Raw genomic sequence first — 23,735 nt, forward strand, 5'->3', positions numbered from 1 at the left:
TTGAATGGCTGTCTCTATTTAATTTTTCATGGCAAACATCATCCTTTCGGGTAAAGAAGAGATTTCAGATCTGAAGTATGCATGGTTGCAATGTTCCATTTTTTAAAAGAAAGATATATCATTGAGAAGATATAATTCTGATACCTTTTTATCCCCTTTATATATGATCTTTGATTCCAGGACATCAAAATCAAATAGAAAATGTAGAGTTTTTAAACTGAAGATGCCTTATATGATAGGTCCACTTTTGTCTGTCTCCAGATTTAAAAAGATCATGACTTTCCTATAGTTTTCTAAAACTCAAGGGGTTTTAAAATTTTTCTACAATAAGCCTACTAAAACAAAGTCTAAAAAAGCAATTCTTTTTTATTAAGTGACAGAAAAAAAAAAATCTCTAAATTTTACATTAAAGAGCACTGAATTCAGTTATATGATTTTTACATTAGTCAGTTTTGTCTCATTTTTTCTTCCTAGAAAAATCTGAAAATACCAAAGGGTCTCTGTTCATACCCTGATCTGACAATGAAGCCTTTAAATAGAATCTTTATATAACTTTGCTGTAACATTTTTAACTTCTTCCTCAATCTAATTTGACCTGTATCAACCTTGGATCGTTAAATTATGGCTTCTTTGGGGGGTGTTTATTTGTTTGTTTCCTTTGAGTAATTTATTTAATCAGTATGCTCTGTTATCTTGCTTATTGAACTAATATTTCAGTCTCTCTGTGAAATACCTTATGCTGTGCTCATGATTGCTCTTTCATTACTCTTGAACAAGACTTATAGCCCACATGAACATGACTTATAGCCCATTTAACATCTATATTTCCAGCCTGAATTCTATATTTTCTGCAGCTTATCAGGGTGACCAACACTTTGTGGCCAACACTATTTTCTCAGAGTTCCAAGTAAAACCTTAATGACTGTTCTTAAAAGAAAAATCATTGATTACAGGGGGATTTCGCAGGGTTGATGCAAGTCCCTCCAATATTCTTAGGTCTGAGAAGAATCTGAATTTACTTCTTGGAAACCTCCTGGTTATCTTCTCCTCTTCTTTCACACCCTATTACTGTCATCATCTTCTCATGGGCCTAACTAATTTATTCTTCCTCTGTAGCAATCTGCTTTCTGATTGATAATTTTCCCTACTCTTTAGGGAAGTCTCTCCTTCTTTTGTAAGTTTTCCCTTTTGTTTTGCCTCTTTTCCTGACTTATGAATGTGGCTACATTCTTCAGCACATCACCCTTTCTTAAGAGTTTGCCCTCTAGACTCTCAGTAAATTTTAAGAGCAGAGATTGGACAAATAAGTCATCTTCCTTTTGTGGTAGAAACCTTTTCTGACTTCTGTCATCTCTCCTTGGTGCGATTTTATTTCTGAGATCTATTTCTCCATGAACTTTACCTGTCAATATTTCATTCATAAATAACTTGTGTCAGGTAGCCACTCAAAAACAACATACATCCAGCACTGTTGGCATCCCATAACTCATTTTGTCTACTCCATTTTTCAGGTCACTTTTGCTGCTGCCTCAGGTTTTATAAACATCTTTGTCTAGCTCTCGCATTTAAAAAGAAAAACAGTACTCCTGAAATCTGCTCCTCCTGGCCAGAACATTTCTCATTTTCTTCTCTCTATGTCATTGGACCTTTCACATTCAAAGTGCAAAAACAAAACTCTGCACCTTGGCAAATGGCAAACTGCTGTTTGTGGACTGAAGAATTGTATTTCAGCTGTACAAAGAAACCTCTGAACAGATTCTGATCAAGGAATTTTCAGAGGAGTCAGCCTGTGAATGGAGCAAATGCACACAGAGTAAAAGGTTTGTCTAATATTTATACTAAATTGTGTACACTTTATCACCTGAAAATATAATTTTGAAATAAGTATAACAATTTCATTTTAAGGCATCCATTTCAATCTGTGACTATGCTTATCTATGACTATGCTTGTAAGACAGTAAAGGAAGAATAAACATTAAAAGCAGTAATTTAAAGGAAAAAAAACAATGGAAGAATAATGCTCCTGAAACTTGACTCCATAAGAATATCAAAATCAATCCATACAAGTAGGTATTTTAAGAGATTTTTTTTTTTTTTTTTTGGCAGATGTTGTGGAAGAAAACCAAACATATGTGGTTATTATCTTTACCAATTACTTGCATGATCAGATTGAATACATCTTTGGTCAGTTTTCAGATAACACAAATTGGACAGGAGTGTTCATCTGCTGGACAGACTGGATCAGTGGGCTGAGGCCAATTGTGTGAGGTTCAACAAGACCAAATGCCAGGTCCTCTTCTTGGGTTACAGCAACACCAGGCAGTGCCACAGGCTGGGCAGAGTGGTTGGAAAGCTGTACAGAAGAAGGGAGCCTGGGGGTGCTGTTTGACAGCAGCTGAACTTGAGCCAACTCTTGTAGCCAGCTTTGCCCAGAGGATCAAGAAAGGACATCCTGACTTGTATCAAAAACAGCGTGATCAGCTGGGCTAGGGAATAAATTTTCCACCTGTACTCAGCAATGGTGAGGCCATACCTCAAATCCTGTGTTGCCTTTTGGGCCCCATGCTGCAAGTGTATTGCGGTGCTGAAGCCTGTCCAGGGAAGGACAGCAAAACTAGGAAAGAGTCTGGAACACAGGTATTATGAGAAATGGCTGAGGGAGCTGGAATGTTTTAGCCTGGAGGAAAGGAGGCTTAAGGAAGACCTTATAGCTTTCTACAGCTGCCTACAAGGAGGTTGTAATGAGGTGAGGGTTTGTGTCTTCTCCCAGGAAAGATGTGGGACAATGAGAGAAAATGGCCTCAGACTGTGCCAGAGAAATTGTAGATTGGATAATACAAAAAAAAATTTCTTCTTCAAAAGGATTATTAAGCACTGGAACAATCTTGATGGAGTCACCACCCAGCAGGTATGTAATTGAAAGATGTACGGATATAGCATATAGGGGCATTTTACATGGGTGGACTTGGCAGTTCTGGGTTTTCTCTTGGAATTGATAGTTTTGCAGGTCTTTTCCAACATAAATTATTTTATGATTCTGCATTTGTTATTTTGCTGATTCAGCTGATTATACCATTCCTCATTAAATTATCAAAAACAAACTCTTCTTAATTTAGAGTAAGGAGCTGAAGTACTTTTCCAGAAATAAAATTCAAGCTGCAAATGCATAACCAGCTTTTTGTCACCACCTGGTCAGAAAAGCAGCCTGAAGTTGTTAAAGTATTGATAAAGAAATTACTGATTCACAGTCCTTTGGAATATTGCAGTGAAAAGGGAAAAACCTTAACTGTCCTCTAATGTGCATACCTGGGCCATAAAAAAAGGTCAAACATATGAAGACTAGAAACTTCTCAAGAAAAATCATTCTCACAAGTTCAAAGACTAAATCTTCAAATTCATAAAGTTTTACTCAGGAATCGTTTCACTGACTTCTCAGCCTTAAAGAACTGAAAATGTACACGCTGTTTACATGTAATATTCCAGATATTATAAATTATTGCATTCCAGAGATTATTTGGAATAAAGAAAAAAAGTTGTTTTTTAATATAACTTTGAAGCTTCAAAAAGCTTCATTATTATCAAATTTTAATGAGAACATCAAAGGAAATCCCAGAATAAGCCATACCTCAAAGAACTGTAGTAGCTGGTGCAGCATTATTAACAATCTAGTAGAAAATGGACGAAAAATTAAGAGTTCAAACAGTTCCACGACAAGCTGCTTGAGAACAACTGTTCTTTAATTTTTAGTCATAGCTTTTAAAACTTTTTATTTTCAGCAGAAGGAATACATCTCTCTCTTAAACAGAATAAATTGTATTTACCTTGGAATATGGTTTAATGTATAAAAACATAAATATTTATTAACACATTATTGTAAGGGCTGTAAATTTTCTGGCATCAAGCCATGCTAAGCTGTGCATCTGTACACAGAGAGGACAATACATTATCATGTGTATGCTAAACCTTCTCCCATTTTTCCTCCTCCTTTGTTCTCTGTGAAAACTAATTACATTTTGAATTACTAAGCCTCTTCTGCATTTTGTTAAGTAATAAATGGATAGTTAGTCAAAACTGAAAAACTGTGACACTGCAGGGTGAGTGTCAATTAGACCATTTTTAAATTGCCCTTCAGCTTGCTGGATTAACTTTAATTGATGTCCTAGTAATATCCCCTGTTAAATAATTTACAGTGGTTTTTGATTCCCCAAAGCATTACTTAATGCCTTGCAATTATTAAAGTAGCATGCACTATCAAATTGGCCAGATAAATTAGTTGAAAAAAGGGTGGAATCTCTTTTGTGTGAGGAAGTATATACTATAGACTCAGATTTTCCAGTAAAATTATCAGTTTAGAGTTTATGGATGTTTGTTAAATGGACAAAAGCTACCAAGAAAGATACTTTATTCCTTCCTTTCCAATTAAAAAGAAAGCATTTTTTTTTCAAGCCAAATTTGACTCACAAATGCAGATTTCCTTAATTATAATATACAGCTCATTGTCACAGAGTTTGAGTTTTTTATTAGTTGATTTTAGCAAGATCACCCTAATGTACTTCCAGAATAAGAGGAATAGTCAACATCCAATAAATAAAAAGATTAACAGAATGTTCGTTGAATAAATCTAAATGAGGTAAAATGGTTGAATATCATATACATTTTTCTTAATAACTCTGTACTGAAAAGTACCTCTGAATAAATATTAGGGCATGAATTACATGAAACAGCAAATGCTCATGGCTGGAATTTAGAAACATGCTTTTAAATTATTACTCTTGGAGATACAGGGTAAACTATCAAAGCCGGGGTTCTTTTTCCAGTGGAGAAAGAAGTTAGAATTTCTAACGTAAGTATCATGATACTGATTACTTAGATAAGTGAATTTCAGACTTTCTCCTTTGAAGAAATGCATGCAATCTCTTCCATTTTTAAAATTTGACCCAAATATACCCGAGGTATTTTAATAATCATGATTAAAAGAACTATATATGAATCACCTTACCATTCTTTAGTTAAATCTGAATATAAATTATACAAGCTAAGATCGATTTTATACTACTCACTAACTGAATCAAATCCAGAGATGATCCCTCATCTCTGGATTTGATTCAGTTAGTGAGTAGTATAAAATTTATCATCCAGTAGACAAAATAAGAGCCTGACCATGTTTTCATGGACATCAATCCTTTTGCAACTACAACTTATTGATCTTGGCTGCATTAAGCCTGATTTATACTGATATGAGAGGGAAAATGCATTGTTTATTTTGAAATGTTACTCCTCTGATTGATTTTAATTATGCAAATGAAATGTATGCTTGCGAAAGGCAGCTAATAGATTAGCCTGGAAAATTGTGGTTAGGGCACTTCTGAAAGCACAGCAGCTGGAGAGCAGGACTATAACTACACCTACAGCTCAATGAGGTGTTAGAAGGACTAGATATTTGTTCTTCTACAAGAGTTGACAACAGTTTCTTAAATCGGTAGGAAATATACGCTTTAGTGAAAATCTATTTTTCTTTATTTCAAGTATATTCATATAATCTTTTCTATCAAGCTTTTTTCTGTATGTAGCAAAAAACACACACAAGACTACATCTTGAAATTACATCACTGAGCTGGAAGTCACTTGTTACTCCTCCCTTTCCATCCTGTTCTTATGCACTGGAAGTAAGATCAGTTCTTAGAAAGCCACATTTGGGAGATGCAAATCTGACATCAATTAGCTCGTTTGTATGGCACACAAAAAATTGACCTGTTTGCATCAAATTGTGCCATAGTTGTCTAAAATCTCACTGCAGCTAGAAACGTTAAGACCGATTTGCTGCTTATGAGCCAGGAAAAAATGCCTGCCACAGCATGCAGCAACATAACCTCAACATAACACAGAGATTGACCACTGTCTTCCACCAGTTTTGGCTTTTTGTAACTTCTTCACTTCCTTATTGAAGTGCTATCACACTTTGTATTTTATTATCTTGGAATAGAAGACATGAAGTGAGAAGGAATTTTTCAGTCTGACACAAATTAACAGGAAAAACATAGTCAGTGTAATGTAAAAGACGTCATTTTGGTTTGCAGAGGAAAAAGGTCAGGGACTATGATTGAAATCCTCCCTAACTGAAACATGGCAACCTAAGCATATCTTTAGCATAACATCTGAAAAATGTTTCAAAGTACAATCTGAGCACATCATGAATGTAAAATGCTGATCTGTTTAAGTCAAGGAGAATTCTGACAAGATTTTACCTTCAGCATTTTCCTGGGATTTGCTTCCCACTTTGGGACACATTAATTTCACAGTATTTTCACATGGCATTCATGCTCCAGTTTAGACAGTGTGTGTATAGACATGCATAGTTATGAATTCTGCTTCTGGGTGGGATTTTTTGGTTTCTTTTTTTTTAGTTGATGAATGTTTCCTTTTACTAGGTGTCTTTTTCCCAGGTGTCTTAAATGACACTGCTTTAAGGGAGTTACAACTGAGTTCAAGATTCTACAAAGTTTATTAAAGGTAACTGAGAAGTAAAATGATTTTTCTATAAAAAAACAAAAATTATTCTTTTCCATGTGTATGGATTGTGCTCCATTTATCTTCGCAGTGAAGTTAAAAGTGTGGGCGAGATGAGGAATGTTATAGTTCGAGTGTGGCCTAAGTGCATCTATTTCTTAGTAGCAATAGTGTTGCTTCATGGCTTTAGATTTGAGAACCATCTTTTTTATATACGGAAGTCATTAGAAGTCAATCATGCAAGGGTGAGCTTATACAGGAATCTTGATCTGGGAACTGGGAAGATATTGGTATTGTGAGACACAAATATTTACATGAAATAATTTTTGCCCTCTTTTCACAGACATCTGGCAATAACCTTGACTATATTTGTCACACATAAAAAATATATTAAAAAAAAAAATTCATTATAATATAAGCAAGATAACATTTAGACAATCACATATGATCTAATTTGCAAAGGTTAGCAAAACAGTACTCCTCAGTTAAGCAAGTGCCAGCTGAAACAACCATGCCAGGTAACTGACATTATATATACCTTGTATTGGTAATGAATAAAAATATGAGTCAATTACTGTAAGTCTGATACTGAAAAACCTCAACTTTTTTGAGGCACATTTGTGCATGATTTTTCTAATTGCTTTTTCTTTTAAGAAAAAGGTACATTTTCAACAAAATTTACTAAAACTGCATTTGTAATAGTTATGAAAAATACAATATCTTTGCAAAGAAGACTGTATACAAGTATTTTCTAAAAATATATTTGATTATTGACTGTGATTTCCTTTAGATTTGGCATATTTATATTACTGAATAGAAATTCATGCCAAAGTTAAAAAAGACAACTAAATAAAACAAAATAAATACATTTTTTAAATCTTCTATTTAACAAAGCAGGAAAGCCTGTGCTTCTTACAGCAAAATACCCCGTACTATCACATTTTCTCTTCAGACATTTTAATATTAGGAGACTGTAAACGCATAGTATTTCAGTTTGTTAGACTGCCCACATGAGAAAAATAGAAAAAAAGAGTTCTGAAATATAGGAATTGTTTTGTATAGTAAAATGGTAGGTGGCTGTGCTGTTTGGAATTTTTTTGTTTTTTAGATTAAGCGGGTTCTCTTTTGCTCTAATACAATATTAAAAAAAAAAAAAAAAAAAAAAAAACAAAAAAAAAAACCAAAACCCTCCAAAACATTAAAAAAAAAAAATACCTCCCCCTCATTTTTGTTACATACTCATTTTGCAGAAGAAATGGTTATCAGGTACACTGGGAGGCTGGCCCTGCATTTCATTAAAGTTCTCTTTTTTTGGCATATCATCTTAATTAGTGGTACAGAGAGTTCTTTTTTCTTCGTTTTAGTGTCATTTTCTTTGCAATTAAAAACATTAGTATGTTGGCAGTTGCAAGGGCAGAGAAGTTCTACATAAGAATCTCAAACCTCTTAACAAATCGAAGTAAGTTGTTTCCCCAAGAAAAGACACAGTGGGTTTCCTCTTGTGCACTCCCTTTGATAAGACTTCACAGTAGAGCATCTCACAATCATAACCAAGAGGCATGAGGTAATATGGGCAAGAGGCACATCAGTAATATGGACAAGGCAAACCCTACAGATTTATTTTGTTAAGTAGTGTCTGGAAGATTAAATGGACCAGTTTTCTCTTCGTATCCCCTGCCTTCCTGTCGAGCCCTGAAAAAATTTATCTACCCTAAGAGTAGGAGATATTCCCTTCATGATACAGTCTGCAGAGCAGTGACTAGTTACATTACTAGTTACACTACTGGTGTGCAGCATCAAGCCTCCAAGCAGTCATACCACTAAATTACTAGATGCTGGTATGCTCTTTTTTCCTGCCTGCAACACATTCTGCTGAGAGCTCTGTGCCATTGCTGTAGGGACCCATATTGCCTGTGCTGAAATACCACTGCCAGGGTAGAGCAAAACGTCCTGAAATAGGTTTATTACTATATATTCTTATGTGAAATAAGCATTAGTTTTGTAAACAAATCAGTCTATAATTCCTGCCAGTAAACACTTTGATGCCTCCAAATTTGTAGCAACCACAAGCTGTCTTTAATAGGGTATTGAGAGGAAGGATGCTCATTTGGTCTCTTTAAATGAAATTAAGAATTCTTTGTTGATTTCTATCCTTCCCTGATGGTTCACCCCACATTGCACACAAAAAAAAAGTATGTATGTGCAAATATGTCAACACCTGAATGATCAAAAGCTGTTAAACACTTGGAGTATATTCCCAAAAGACATCATATTCTCCCAAGCAGGTAGAGGATAATAACAGAAGTTTAAGGTCTGAAGTTATGAGCTAAAGTATTTAGGCAGTTCCTGAAATACTTAGGAAGTTCCTGAATTCCACAACATCCTTTGGAAAGGATACATGCTGGAGCAATTTTGAAGAACTGCATCTTGTGAGAAGGTGCCCACATTAGAAGTGTTCATGAAAGATTGTCTCCTGTGGGAGGGACCCTATTCTGGAGCAGGCATCAGTACTGGAGAATCTGGATACAGTTGAATTCAGAGAGAAAAAGAACCAATATTTTGTTTTCACTGGTTTTTCCTTATTGTGTCGATTCATGGAAGATGAATAATACATTAAAATTAGGTGGTACACCAGGAAACAAGATAGTTCAAACCTCTTATCCAAGGGAACGGAATCTCTCTCATTCTATCATAAGTAATAAGCAATAGTAGCATGTAACAATTACTGCCATACTTGAGAGCTAATCATTTCCCATTCCTACCTGCCGTTGCCTGCCATCTCTGTCCTAGCCTCCCCTTTTAAGTACAGCACTCACATTCTCTGTGCTCCGGATATTGAAGTCTACATAAGATAAGACATCTACTAATGAGTTTTACTCCAATAAATCACAAAACACAATCTCAATGAACAATTTACAATCAAGGATCTTTTGGCAGATGTTTGGTCCTTGGTTATGCACACAGCAGTGTCACTCCAAGCACGTTCTTATTATCTACAAGTATATACTTTTCTCTTTCCTAGCCTGATGGAGAGAGGAAGCTTGATTGTCTCACTGGGAGAGAGGGTTAAGGGCTAGAATGATAATGTATGTTTCTGGGAATTACTTATTGAGGAGGAACTACCACACTGAAAAATCAGCTTCCCTTTAGCTTTGAGAAAGAAGGTCTTCAGTCATCCCAGAGATATTATTAACAGAGATGATATCAGAGTTTAGGTTCTGCTGTAGTCAGACATTCATCCTGCCAGAATGGTTTAAATATCATCAAGACTGTTAAAAGAATAGAATTTTTTTTTGTAGCAATTTTGTCTTTAAATTTTCACCAAAAGAAAGAAATATGTATGTTTTTCAATTTTGAGCAAAAATACATATTGTGACTTTTAACACAGTTGATGTTGTCATTGAAAAAATACACCATAAGAGAATCTGACATTACTGCTAAATATTGGTGGTTTTTTTTGCTTATGCAACAAATTATTTTGAAAGCATGCTAATTAGACCTAGTTAAGAGTATTGCATTAATTATAGAAAGGTTAGGCATCAGTAGTATGACCAGAAAGCTTTTGAATTTTAAAATAAGGCAATAACCAAGAAATTAATTGCATAATCTATATTAATTAACTTGCTATTTGAGGTACTAGGGGGTTTATTTTATAATTAAAAAGCTTTCCAGGATAATACTCCTGTGGATGATTTCTATATATATATAGTGAGAACCTACGTGAGTTAATTTACAGATAATCAAAATCACAGCCTTTTCTACAGAACAAATTAATTCTAGTAGAATAATTAAAACCTCCATTAATTATGTTGCACTGGTCAAAATAATGACCAGCTCCTGACTCATCAAAAACATATTAGCTTTGTGCATATTGGCACTGCCATTCAGAATTTACTGATTAGTAATTTCATTATTTAAAAAATTATTTACAAATAGCTATTCATAAGCATATCTTGAGCTGAAAAGAAATTACAAGTGATAATTCTGAGTGATAATTCTAATTTTGAGACAAATATGTGCTTCTATGTTTTCCATCTCCTGTTGCCTTCCAAAAAGTAAGAGAAGGAAAGTAAAGGTAGATACAGAAACCATGGAGCTGATCTAAGTTGGGCAGCTGAGTTAAGTGTTGCCAAAACATCAGAAAAACCAAATGCTGCATGCTCAGCTCAACTACCTTTCCTCTGCCTGACTGGCAGTTACTTTAAATGACTTGCTGCCCTAAACATCAGTTCCACTATGGAACATGTGACCAGTCCACATGATCCCAGAGGCATCAAGCAGTGATGGATGAGACTGAGGCATCTCGTTCAAGATGAATTCAGATAAATTTGTTTTCTGTAAATATGGGTTTATGTAAAAGGGATCCAAGTGACAGATCTATTTATCAAACACACTCAAAGGTAGGTCATTATTTAGGAATGGTATTGCCCAATTTAGTACTCCCAAAAAAGGGAAAACCAAAAGCTTTTCTGCTCCTTCCTCAAGTGGCAGATGCAAAAGGCAGAGATTGTGGGTTGAGAAAAAAATTATTCTCTGGTAGCAGGAATGAGATAGGAGAAGCAGCAGTATTAGCCTAATCACAGTTTTGCGGTACTGGAAAGCATTACAAGGATATGCAGCATTTTTAATGAAGGAAAAAAAACTTCTTTGCATTCAAATATAGCAAAGAGTAAACACATTTTTAAATGCCACTATAACCAAAAATGAACTTTGCTATTACCATAATAAAAACTTTTATCAGAAAATTAATATTTTAAGGCATGTAGAATATCTGAACTTAAATCTGAAAATTTCAAAATGAAATTATCAATCTTTGAAACTAAAGAAATAAGTCTATATTTATTTTTTCTTTTTTTTTTCTTTTTTTTTTTTTTTTTTTTTTTTGTCTTGGGTCAAAATCAAAGAGCAGTTTGTTTTTCACAATTAAAATATTCTTTATGTTTTGAAATACCTAAATTTATTTTGGATCTTTTGAGACAATATTTTAAATAAGTCTTGCTCTTGAAGAAGAAGAAGAAGAAGAAGAAGAAGAAGAAGAAGAAGAAGAAGAAGAAGAGGAAGATATTTTTGTTATCCTGCTAAAATTTTTGGCTTTCAAATTTCTTTTATTTTTTTCAATAACCTAATCTCATAACCTATGTGATGTGAACAAAAAAATACAATCAGAATTTTGGTGGGAAATTTTCCTTATGCAGAATGAATATCCAGTATATTCTAGCTCTTATATAACTAGAACTCAGTTTTGTGGCAAAATAAAATGGGAAACAGTGGAAGACTTTAAGCCTCTACTTTTTCTATCAAAAATTTGTAATACAAAGCAATGACTAAGAAAAAAACCTTTCCCTAATTTGATTAGAAACATTGCAGTCCTAATTGACACTTTTCTCTAAATTTTTGTTTCCTACAGGCCTGATCACAGGCGCTGCTCCACCAAGGTGAAAGATGTTCCATGTACTGCAGGCAGTCTCTTTTGTACATGGGGAAAACAGGAAAGGCTATATTGGGGCTGTGATGTTATAACCCAGGGCTGGAACCCCTTTCCCAGCCAAGACACCTCTCATTAGGGTGGTGCATTATCCTCTCGCAATCTTGAACTCAGATTCCAGGGAGGATATTGTTGGAAGGATATAAAATAGGAAGCAGTGGAGAGAATCATATATCCCAAAAAATCAAACATGAAACAATGTGAAGGCATTAGAGGGGCAATTCAATTAGTACTGGAAGAGAAAATGAATGAACCACTAAGGAGATATGGGCAAAATCAGCCCATTTCACAGTTCTCTCTGTTGTTTTCTGTTCCTCTCAAGAGATGTATATCTGCATTTTCTGTTCAAAATTTTAAGCATCCTAATAACAGTGTGTTGTGCTACTGGTATGAGTTTGGAGGCTGCAGAAAAACATATTTTATGATATTATTGTTTATCTATGTTTAACAAAACATTAGGAAGGGGAAAAAGTGGGAAACTGAAGAGAAGTATCTGCCAGTGGACACAAACACTATATCAGGGCCCAGAAGGTTGTCAGTGGCCTTTATATAACTTTTATAAATGTTAGCCTTAAACTTCACAAATTAAATTAATTTCAAGTGCTATAAAAATATTTTTAGAGCAAACCAAGAATGCGAAAAATCCAGAGCTAGAACAAAATGTCTGAATGGAAGAGGTCCCTGCTGGTGAGCAGACATTGGGTCCTCTCCAGCCTGTCACACCAGGACCAGACACAAGTACACTTGTACAGTTGGATTTAGCCAAATAGGCTTTGGCAAGCAGAGGTACCCTTTGCCAGAATGCCAGGAAATACACCAGGTAACATTATCACCATTTACCTTATGATCCACAGTTTTGTTCAAGAGCAGCAAAGACCGAAATACTAGTTTGAGAATTCATTCTACCACAAGTATGAAAAGCAGACTTTGAATTTCCAGTATCTCTGCCAGCTGGTACCAAATGGAATTCAAGATGCAAAATGCATTATAGAAATCAGATAAAGTTAAAAGGAGGAAAAAAAGAGGCTTTCTAATTGAAAAGGAAAGAAAAAGTTATTGAGTTTTAATGTGATACATTTTATAGTCCCACTACTAGGAGAAAGTAAGTCACTTTCAATGACTTTTGTCACTTTTTAAAATAAAAGGAAGCTTGTAAAGCTGATATATTTATAAGATAATAGATCTGGAAAGAAACACTGACCAATTGCAAACATGTGAGGAAGGACAACTGCAGTTTCTGAACAAAATAAAGCCCTAAGAACTTTTAAAAATATTCTTAACTTTCATGTGGCAAAAAAAGTTAACTCCATGAACACTTTTAATGCTATGTCTTTGGTTTTTCCTTTCAGCCCTTCATCAGTTTTGCTGCTGCTCAAAACACTCAACCCCACTTTGAATAAGTGTTCAATTTGAGCTCCACATAATATAAGCAGGATATAAAAATATTGGAATATTTTTCCATCCCAAGGTGGGTAGGAAAGATGGTTAAAGGAGTAGAGGGTATGACTTTGTTCAGATTACAGAAAAGGAGGCTGAGTCATCAACTCATTGCTGTCTACGATTATCTCATGATGGGGAGCAAAGATGGAGGTGCTTGTCACTTTCTCTGGTAGCAGGACATAAAGGAATATTAAAGCTCAATCAGGGGATTTCAGATTGGGTGTCAGGAAAAAGGTCTTTACTTAGAGTATTATCAAGCAGTGGAACTGCTCCCTGGGAGACAGGTCATGGCCTCAAGCCTGTCAGTCTTCAAGAAGCATTTGGGCGATGCTCTTAGACACATGGTTTAATATGTAGGTTGCCCCATGTGGAGTTAGGAGGTGGACTCAGTGATCATCATGGGTCCCTTCCAGCTCAGCATATTCTTTAAGTTCTTAATGAATTTTTCAATTCCAAAAAACTAAGGGGCATATTTTCCCTCACAATAGCTCTGTGAAAATCAAACTGCAGTCATGTCGTTTACTTACTCTTTCTTAAACAGTATGCCATCCAAAACTACAAAAAAACTGTGTTAATGCGTTTTATTGGTATTTAAAATCCTTGATTCAACTGACATTTGTCAAAACTTAATTAAAGCATGGATGCAAGTTTCTTTCCAATAAAATCTTGCACTACATAAAACAAAAATATCACAACACCCCAAGAGGCTGGGCTCTGAACTCAGTCCATGGGAACAGTGGTCAGTATACTCAGGTACATTCAGCATACAGCACTGAATAAAGTGAACTTTCAAGCAAGAGCAATTTTTTTTTTCCATTTGCACAAGATAAGAGAGCTTCCTCTTGTCCATGAACAGGTAGGATAGGTAACACTTTGAATTAATAAATCCTCGTTAATGGACTGCTGTAATAATTCTCAATTTTGTTCCAAAAAATGTTTTCTCTTATATATTGCTCTATATAGCTTCTCAGGAACACACTACAGTAAGTGAACGGAAATCTACAAAGAAAACAGAATTAATTGCTTTGACAGGTTGCAAAAATAGTACATACATAGTCCCTCAGGGGTAGGTTTCATTCAAATAATGTTACATACCATTACAGAAATTTTATATATTATGTTCTTTATTCAGTAGTACAATTTTAATTCTGTACTAACTATAAATGTTTTTACATTATTGTGCGTTTCCCCACCCCCCCCACCCCCCCCCCCCATATTTTTCTGCATTGTTCTATGTGCCCAATACACTTTTCCCTTTTGGAAATAGTTGTGGGATTTTAAAATTTTTTGGTTTTAATCCTGCTTCCAGAAAGTTCCATATTATTACAAAGACTTGTTGAAAAATTAGAAAAAAACAATGGCATGATTATTTTCCATGAGAGGTAAGACAGTTAGTTCCAAGAGTAATCCATTTTTATACCCATCTTCAATTTTTATCGAAAAAGTCTGAAATTATGAATTCATCTTTTTCTTCAAAGCAGGAGCTGAGGGATACCAAACTAAATTATCATTTCCAGGTGAAGAAGGTGGAAGATTTAAAATTACATTGTGCGGTGGTCAAAGGATAGGAATGGCAATTCTACAAGCTGATTCTAAATCTACCTGTGATACTAAAATGATCAAGTATTTTTAGTGCTTTATATTCATTCACACACTTGATTCCTGTCATCTAGGAAATTATTGTCATCCAAATGTTAATTTGTACATTCATAGCAGGGCAACAATTAAAATTAATCTGATTTTGTCTTAAAGTAAAAATGTACATGATGAGGAAGATAGAAGAAATTCGCACATTAATTACAATGAGTTTTAGATTTTTAATACTCTGAAGAATTATTTTTTAAAAATATAGTTTTCTAAACTATTTAAATGGTGGATATGTGTATTTAAATAAGGTAATATATATCTATAAAATATGGGGACAGCCAAGGTGTTTATGTAGGAGATTAAAGATCAATATTTCTGTGTGTCCTTCTGACTAACTGTCAATGTTTTATTTTTGGCAATTAAATAAGTTTTATTTTGACACCATTCTTAGCATTGCCAAGTTAGTTATTCATGCATAATGAATATTTTAAATACATTCGGATGAGCCTAAAAGATAGAAGTAGTAATTTTACTTGTTTATATTTCACATATTTTTTTTTTACAAAATGCAAAGAAAGTGCAAACGATGCTGCTTCACCCTCCAGTTCTTCCCATTAGTCTTGTTTATCACTTGTCCTTTAAGGAGGACTGTCTTTGCTAAGAAACTGTCTGAATAAAAGGTTTCTTCAAATATAAATCCTGGTGCTGATCTCAGTTAATATAGCTATTCACACAATTTTCTTTAAAGCCTTTCTAATTTCTAAGTATATAGCTCATTTCCTCCATACCCGGAGTTGTAAATTACCTTATGAAATTTCTTACTGAAAACGACGGTAACTGCTAATATAAAATCAGTGGAAAGTCTTCTCTTAGAAAGGTCTGCTTCTTCCTTGAATATAAGTCAAATTCCAGCTGTGATTGTCTCATTCACCTACCTAAAGAATAAAGTTGCCATAGGTGACAGCCAAGTTCTTCCTGCTTATCTGTGGGACTAACGTCTTACTCTATAACATGCTTATTTTCCCACCCTGACAAGTTGTTGACTCACTGGGCAGAATGTGAAGCGAATGTGGAGATCACATCAATCACCTTCCATCACATTCCCTAGCCCAAATGTCAGTGATTGGACAAACTTGCTTTGACAGGCATCCCGTCTGGACAAACAGCTTGTCAGTTTTCTAATAGGATTCAGCTGCTCTCTCACCACAAGCATCACAACCTGAGTCACTTCAAATATTCCCCAGGGGAAATAGGTGAAACTGAATAAACAGAGAGGACATGGGAAGGGTGGGGTGGTGTCATTTTGGCAATTTTAGAATAAATTACAACTTTCTGAACTTTACTTTTGAAAACTATTTTGCTGTAACAAAAAAAAAAAAAAAAAAAAAAAAAAAAAAAGGCAATTTTAATACTGACATTATCTGCAGATGTATGGTAACTTCTTCTTTTAGCAAAAGCATGGGTCAGGAGATGTCCCTGATACTGAAGTCATGCCCGTTATTTAGGGGAGAAGCAACTTTGAGAAGCATTTACATGAAGAAACTAAGAAAACAACCTTTCCTATAGCATTTGATGCCCACAATACTCATCACAGTCACATTTGAGGGATCAATTTAATTCAAAGTATGTTTTCAGACCAAGGATCTTTGCTCATTAAAGAAGCACATATTAGAGTACAAGCAAATCATAATGAAGAACTATCATGTTTTGATAAATGCAATACAAAAAAGAACTACTTGTCTTGCACAGGGACACACTTTATTACTACATTGGGACTTTAATAAGAAAAAAACAAACACATATTACTGTATTGCAGCCAGAAGCGATGATTTATTCCCTGAAAAAACATAAATAAAAAATGTTTTACAAAACAGTGCAATTTTTTTTGTAAATTAAACCTAAAAATGGTTTAATCTGTTTTATATTGATCATCTCATAATTATAAACACTGAACTTTTAGAAAAATCCAACAATGACAGTAAGACATTTCAAGTAAGCATAAATCAAAAAATGTTAAATATAAATTTAATCCTAGAAAAATGTATTGATTATGAATTATGCATAAATGGACAATTACCTTGCCAGTTTAAATGCCTAGAAATTCAGATTAGTTTCCTAAGAAGGTTGTAAATGAATAGCTCAAGAGTTTGTTGCCAGAATACAAAATTCTGTCAATAAAAAGTCAATTGTGATATAAGCATAATTACACATGCAGTATTTATGCAGTAAATTTGCATAAAATCTTATTTAAATAATTTTGCTTATTAACAGACAAACTCAACACTAATGTTAGCGTTCGGAAACACATAATCACGGGATATGATTATATGCAGGTGCTTTTATTAAGAGCTCTGGGAGTCAGGGTACAAACCCAAATCTGACTCCGAACATAAGTTTCGAGCTGAACGTATTTTATACCCTATCGCTGTATAACTTACACATTAATTATTGAACTCACATTTTTCTATTGTATACATTGACATGAGTTTATAGTGATCTTTCTTAGGCCAATGACCACAGTTTCACATGATTATTCTTTCTGATTAAACAGTAATTATATTTAATTACTAAACAGTCATCACATCTAACAATTATATCAATTATCATGTACTAGCTACATAGTACTATTTCTCCCTGTGCTAAAAGTATTTACCTTTCCAAGGCCTACTAAGTTTATTTTTTTCTGTTAACCCTAAATCTCATTATTTTAAAACCCTTTTACTATCACTAATAATCATTACTTAATCCTGTACAGGTCCCTGGGTGTTGACACAGAATTGTGCGTGTGAAGTTCACGTTGCAGAACAGAGTCCAAATATAATGTTAAGAACACCTCAGAAACCTGATGCTACACGGTGTTTCCACTCTACTGCCATTTGGCCTTTGTGGTTCCCTTCCTTCCACTACACAAGGTAACTTTGCTGCCCTTTGGCCACTCTGTGGCTTAGACCTTATGTCTGCAGGTCACAGTCACATCAACACCTCCATTTTCAAAGACAGACTATCTCGAATCACTGTAAAGCTGCATATATTAACTCCAATTTTCCCCCCTTCCCCACTGCTACTCTACTATTTCTCTTTTAAAGGGAGACCAACTATAGCAGGAAATTAAACAAAGTTCTTGGAAAAAAATAGCCAAGATCATGAAAAACATATACTGATATTTTTCAAATTACTCTTGTAAATGACAGTGTTTCCTTTAAAACACCCCCAAAAAAATCTAATCTCCAGCATCTTAGTTTAAAGAACAAAATACAAATCAAAGTGGAAAAAAATGCACCCTAATACATAAGGGAGAAAAATACAGGTAGATAATGGAATTATTTCAGAACATGCACATAATCCAGAATAAATTTGAAGTGGCTGTGATTCATTGACATAAACACTTATCTTTCTGGAAACAATCTTAATAATTTTACCATTGATTTGTCACAAGAAAAATATTCAGAACACAGAATACACATCGTAAAAGAGCTCTATAAAAGAGATGTATTCAAATAGCTCGGTTACAAATTTAGCATCAAAGAAACACAACTAAAAATTACACACAAAAATGGTAGAGTGATCCAGAATCCCCTCATGTATCACTACCATTTTGTGAGTTCCATTTTGTAGCAATGACAAAAATACTCACTTTTGTGTGAACTCAGATGATTGTATACGGGAAGGCCAGAGAATGTGAATGTGAGGATCTGATCATGTGAGGACATAATCATGTAAAAACATGATAATTTACTGGGAGCTTTTACCATGACAAGCTCCCAAAATTCCATGTTGTCATGTTATAAAACAACTTTTCAAGGAAATTGTCCTGGCTTCCTATCAGCAGATCTTCGTACACGAAGTTCACTTCAACCAAAATGAAAGTCTCCAAGGACTAAATGGTGACTCTTGTTAAGAATATTTTGAGTCTAGTTTTCAATTATTGTTTCATAGGTTGATTATTAGAAGTTTGACCTAATCAGTAGAGGATCCAAGTGATTAAAAGTCCAGTTAACCAGAAATTCTCCTTAATTGAAAGCTATGGTATTTTGTAAAAGTTCTGTACAACAGTAACCTACACTAACTATTACTGTAGATAAAAATAAGCTTTGCTCACTGTTAAAATATTTATTTAATAATAAAGACGTAATTTATTTAATAATAAAGCTCAGAACCATGTGGCCAGTCCTCATTCTACCAAGGAGCCCTAAAACATGTATGTATGCTTTATGTAACATATATATATGTATATAATATAAATAGCATATATAAATAAGCATTATGTACAGGATGTAGATATATAGATGCATATTAATATTTATATAAAATATATATATAGATATGTTTTATATACACATATGCATACATATTTTAAAATGTTCTGCATTTGTTATGCCACCACAAGGTTCAGTTCTTTTCTTGTGCAACAAATCATAGTATGCAGATTATAAAGAAAATTCCCTTAATATTCTTAATTTTCTTGTAGTTGTGTAAGCCAAATCTATGACAAGCATTCAGTCCAAGGCCTGACCCTACACATCAATGAAGATAAAATTTTTAGGTATAAGCAAATATTGTTCTAGTGTCTAGGAAACGTCCAAGAAAACTCTGGTGCCAATGTATTTCATTTTTAATTGAGATAAATGTTATGTGTCTACCAAGAACAGACTTAAGTTGCAGGCAGGCACTTAAGAAAGGTAGATGGAAGAATGGACTAAAACTGAGAGAAGGAGAAGAAAGGGAAGACAGATATGCAGGCAGTGAAGTTTGTGGCTATAGGCTGATAATAGGGAAGTCTGAGAAGCTTTGGAATAGGTGGAGTCTTCTAACACCATTGCATCCCTAAGGAATGCAGGAGGCCTTTCGTTAAAAGAAAAGCAAATACAGTAACATGTCATTGCTCCTAGCACTGACTGTTAACAGTGGGAGATCAGTTTCACAGAACTGATTTTCAGGAGATCTTCATTTTGATGAGATCTTTTTTATTCCTTCCCTGCAGGACAGAATTATAAGATGCAAAATCTTGCATCTCAGCAGGTTTGCTCTGTCTCTAATAAGATAGAAGGGAAAACCCTGTCAAGACTAATACCTAAAATGAAAATGATACAGTGCTCTGCATGACAGCTTGCCTTTAAGATGTAAGACATGTTTTATTTTCTCTTTTCTCCCCATCAAATTCATTGTCAACCTTACTTAATAGTATGGTAAAAAATGAAGAAAAAAAAAAAGTTGAGTTTAAGGAGCCTTTAAACTTCTAGACAGTTTTAGTTATTAATTAGTATCTGTCCTTTACTGTCCTTTCTCTTTTGCTGTTCTATACATGACCTGACCACACAATCCCGGTAGCAGTTTGAGTTAAATCTCAGCCAGAAGTCATCTAGAAAAATTTCTTTACATAAGATTTGCAAATTGTTTCAAATCTGTGCAATACACATATTTTGTCCTTAACTTTGGAAAACCAAAGTAAGACTCTAATGGCTTCATAGAGCAAAAATACATATACACAACCTGTTAACAGTATTAATTCCATTGTAAAAAAGAATAAATTGTATGCTTTATATGGTGTCCATATATATACACACATATGTACTCTATATATATATGCAGTATATATGGTTTCTCTACCATTCATATAAATTATTATTCTAAACAGAAATTAATCTAAGCATTTAAAAGTAGCATTTTTCTAGATATTTTAACTGCTAAAATCTAAGAACAACAGACCTCATCTAAAGAAAAAGCTAGGGTGTTTGCAGGTTTATTTTGATTGTGTTTAGTATTCTGTAAATATAGATTTAGAATAATGTGCAGAACTGTCATGAAATGCTTTCAATATAACTTCTATCAAATATATTTACTGATTTTATTTGCTGCTCTTATACTCAGTGTTTGTCTACAATTAAAGAGGAAAAATCAAATTAAAGCCTCAAGTAAAGGATGCAGTTAAACAACAGCTCCACAGCTAGAAACACTGCAAATCCATATCTGAACAATGACAGAAATCAATTTTATTTCAATACTGTTTTATTTTATTAAGCACTGTAATATGCAATGTAGGAATATTAGAGATAAAAATCTACCTTAGTAAGCAAGAAAAGCCAGGTGAAAGGCATGGGTCTATCCCAGTCAGAACACATGTGAGTGGCTAAAGAAAAATCTGGAATCAGGTAGGACTCATAGATGGTGGTAGCAGGTTAAGGTAATTGTACAGACAGAAAGAAAGGTGTAATGTTTAATAAATGATAGCCAATATATTCTACAAAACGTAAGTCTAGAAAATTATTTGGCAAAACTTTTTCACATATCTGTTCATATATTGTCTTGTCCAGAGGAACAAAACAAAAAATAAAACATGAAATCTTTGGATTGTATGTACTGTTGAGAATTATGAATATAGGAAAATTGAAGAAAATAAAACTTTATGAAACAAAAATTTATCTAACCTTTCATATAATTTTCAAATCCTTTGATAGGCTTTAGAAATGTCACAGGAAACTTGGCATTTTCTGTTTATTATTTAATGGCTTTTCCTGGCTTAAAAAACACAGCTTAATGAAGCTCTAACCTCTAACATTTATAGGCTCTAAGATCTTTATTTGTGTGAATTTATTGCATTTATAAATTCTATGAAAAGAAAGAAAGTCTCCTCAAACTGAAGTGCTCTAACAGAGTGAATAGTTATTCTTGAACAAAGGCGCAGTAAAAGGCTTTAAAAGATAAAAAGAGCTGAGTCTGTCAAAAATATTGTGGGGAGATAAAGAAAAAGACCTTATAAATTTATGTCAACAGGAAAACCTCTCCAGGGGACTCTTAAGTATTGCTGTGGTCAAGAGAAGGTGCTTCACATGACAGCCATGCAATTTGCTACTGGTTTGCAAACACTTGTTCTGGCTGGGAATTTTCTTTTTCAGTTACAAAATAGACATGAGGTATAAACAAACATCTCAGTTTTGCTGCTTATAATTTCTTTGTCAGTATAATATAATGTCCATAATAATGGAATATAATGACTTGTATTGGCTCAGGTAACATACTGAGGAATAGATAAATCCTTTGCCACTTCCAGGTAGTAGAAGTAAATCAAGTAAATATAAATCATTTCAGATTAAAGGCTACAGAATTTTGATTCAGTTCCAAGTTCCTGAATATGGTGGATTTCCTGGATTTCACACAGAAGAGTAAAGAATTTCTCGCAATTCTCCTGGACATACTGAAATAATGTAGGAATTTTGTCTCTACAAGTCTGCCTCTAATTTATTATATGTAATTTCATTCTTTAATTGCTGAGAACCAGGAAAACTACACTTCTCATTCCACAGTAGAACACGAAGAAGTTAGATAGGACCATGTGTAAAGAAAGGAATGCATCTGAATCTTTGCTCATAGCATCTCTTTTTTTTCATTCCAGTTGATATCATAATAGGTTTTGATCTTACTTTGGGCAAGCACAGTCTTTATTGAGAGACCTCCATGATTATTGTTTTTAATCCAAAAAGAGTTTCATGTATTGGCTACAAAATTTCTCTTAAAAACATCTGCTGGGAAAATGTAGCCATGATAAGAAATACTTATTATCCAATCATATTTTCAGCTTGTCCTTATGTAGATTTACTTGTGAAGGCAGAGAAAATGTTAAGTAGGAAGAAAAGCTACCTCTTAGGTAAAATTCCCGGAGAAGTTTAGTCACTGTCAACTCTGACAGATGAAAAATCTATCCCTTTTAAGTGAATTTAGTGCAGAAACTTTTGCAATTTTTTTTATTATTTATCCCCTGATTCTTCCCAAATGTATGCCTGAATCCTGTGAACATGGGTGACCTAGGATTGAATAAACAATCTTGTACACTTACCATCAAATTGAAACAAAATTAAATGTCAGTTAGCATACTCATATGGGGAAGCAAAGTGCAGGTAACTATAAAAAAATCTGAATGTTCAAAATGTATTAAGCACTCACTTTCAGTCCTCACCCCTCTAAAAGGTGTGCACAAGCTGTCAAACAGGTTTTTGGTAATTATTTGGCAATGCTTCAGTAACACATGTGCAGTAACAATATTTACTTGTGCTATTTTAAAAACGTTTGTTTGTTTGATTTAAGAATAACTATATGTCATTTACTCTTAACTTATAAACTCCTGTGTTCTGTGCATAAAAAAGACAGACATCAGTCTTCTGGCCCAGAATATAAAAGCCAGTGAGCCTTCATCAGTGAACGGAACAATTTCACAGAATCGTGGAATGACAGAGTGGTTCAAGCCAAGGTGTGTGCAAATTCAAGGCCAATGCAATTCCATCTGATACAGGGCAGAGTCCTCCCTGCTCAGTGCTCCACTCAGAAGGAGCACTAATACAGAATTCTAAATGTCCAATTTTCTTTATGACAAGACCTAAAACAAGACAAGCTTAAGTTCAATAGCCAGTGAATGCAATATTTTTTCCTATGATGATATTTTTTAAAATTACATCTTTGAAGCCCAGACAAATGGGAAAGCCATTAAGGTAAAACCTATTGTAAGCTCCTAAAATGGAAAAATATCAGCCAAGGAAAACAGAGAAAATTGATGCTCCGTCTCCCAATAGTAATTAACTTGATTTCACTAAAAGGGAAAATAATTTAAAAAAATAATAATAAGACCATGTCTTCCTGCTATTCTTGTAAAATAAAATGAAATAACAGTATTAGTTTTTACTTTAATTTTCAGATTAAAACTATTTCTATATTGATTTTTGTAGTT

The sequence above is a fragment of the Taeniopygia guttata genome, chromosome 2, assembly GCF_048771995.1.
Source record: "Taeniopygia guttata chromosome 2, bTaeGut7.mat, whole genome shotgun sequence".
In the NCBI taxonomy this organism is placed as follows: Eukaryota; Metazoa; Chordata; class Aves; order Passeriformes; family Estrildidae; genus Taeniopygia; species Taeniopygia guttata.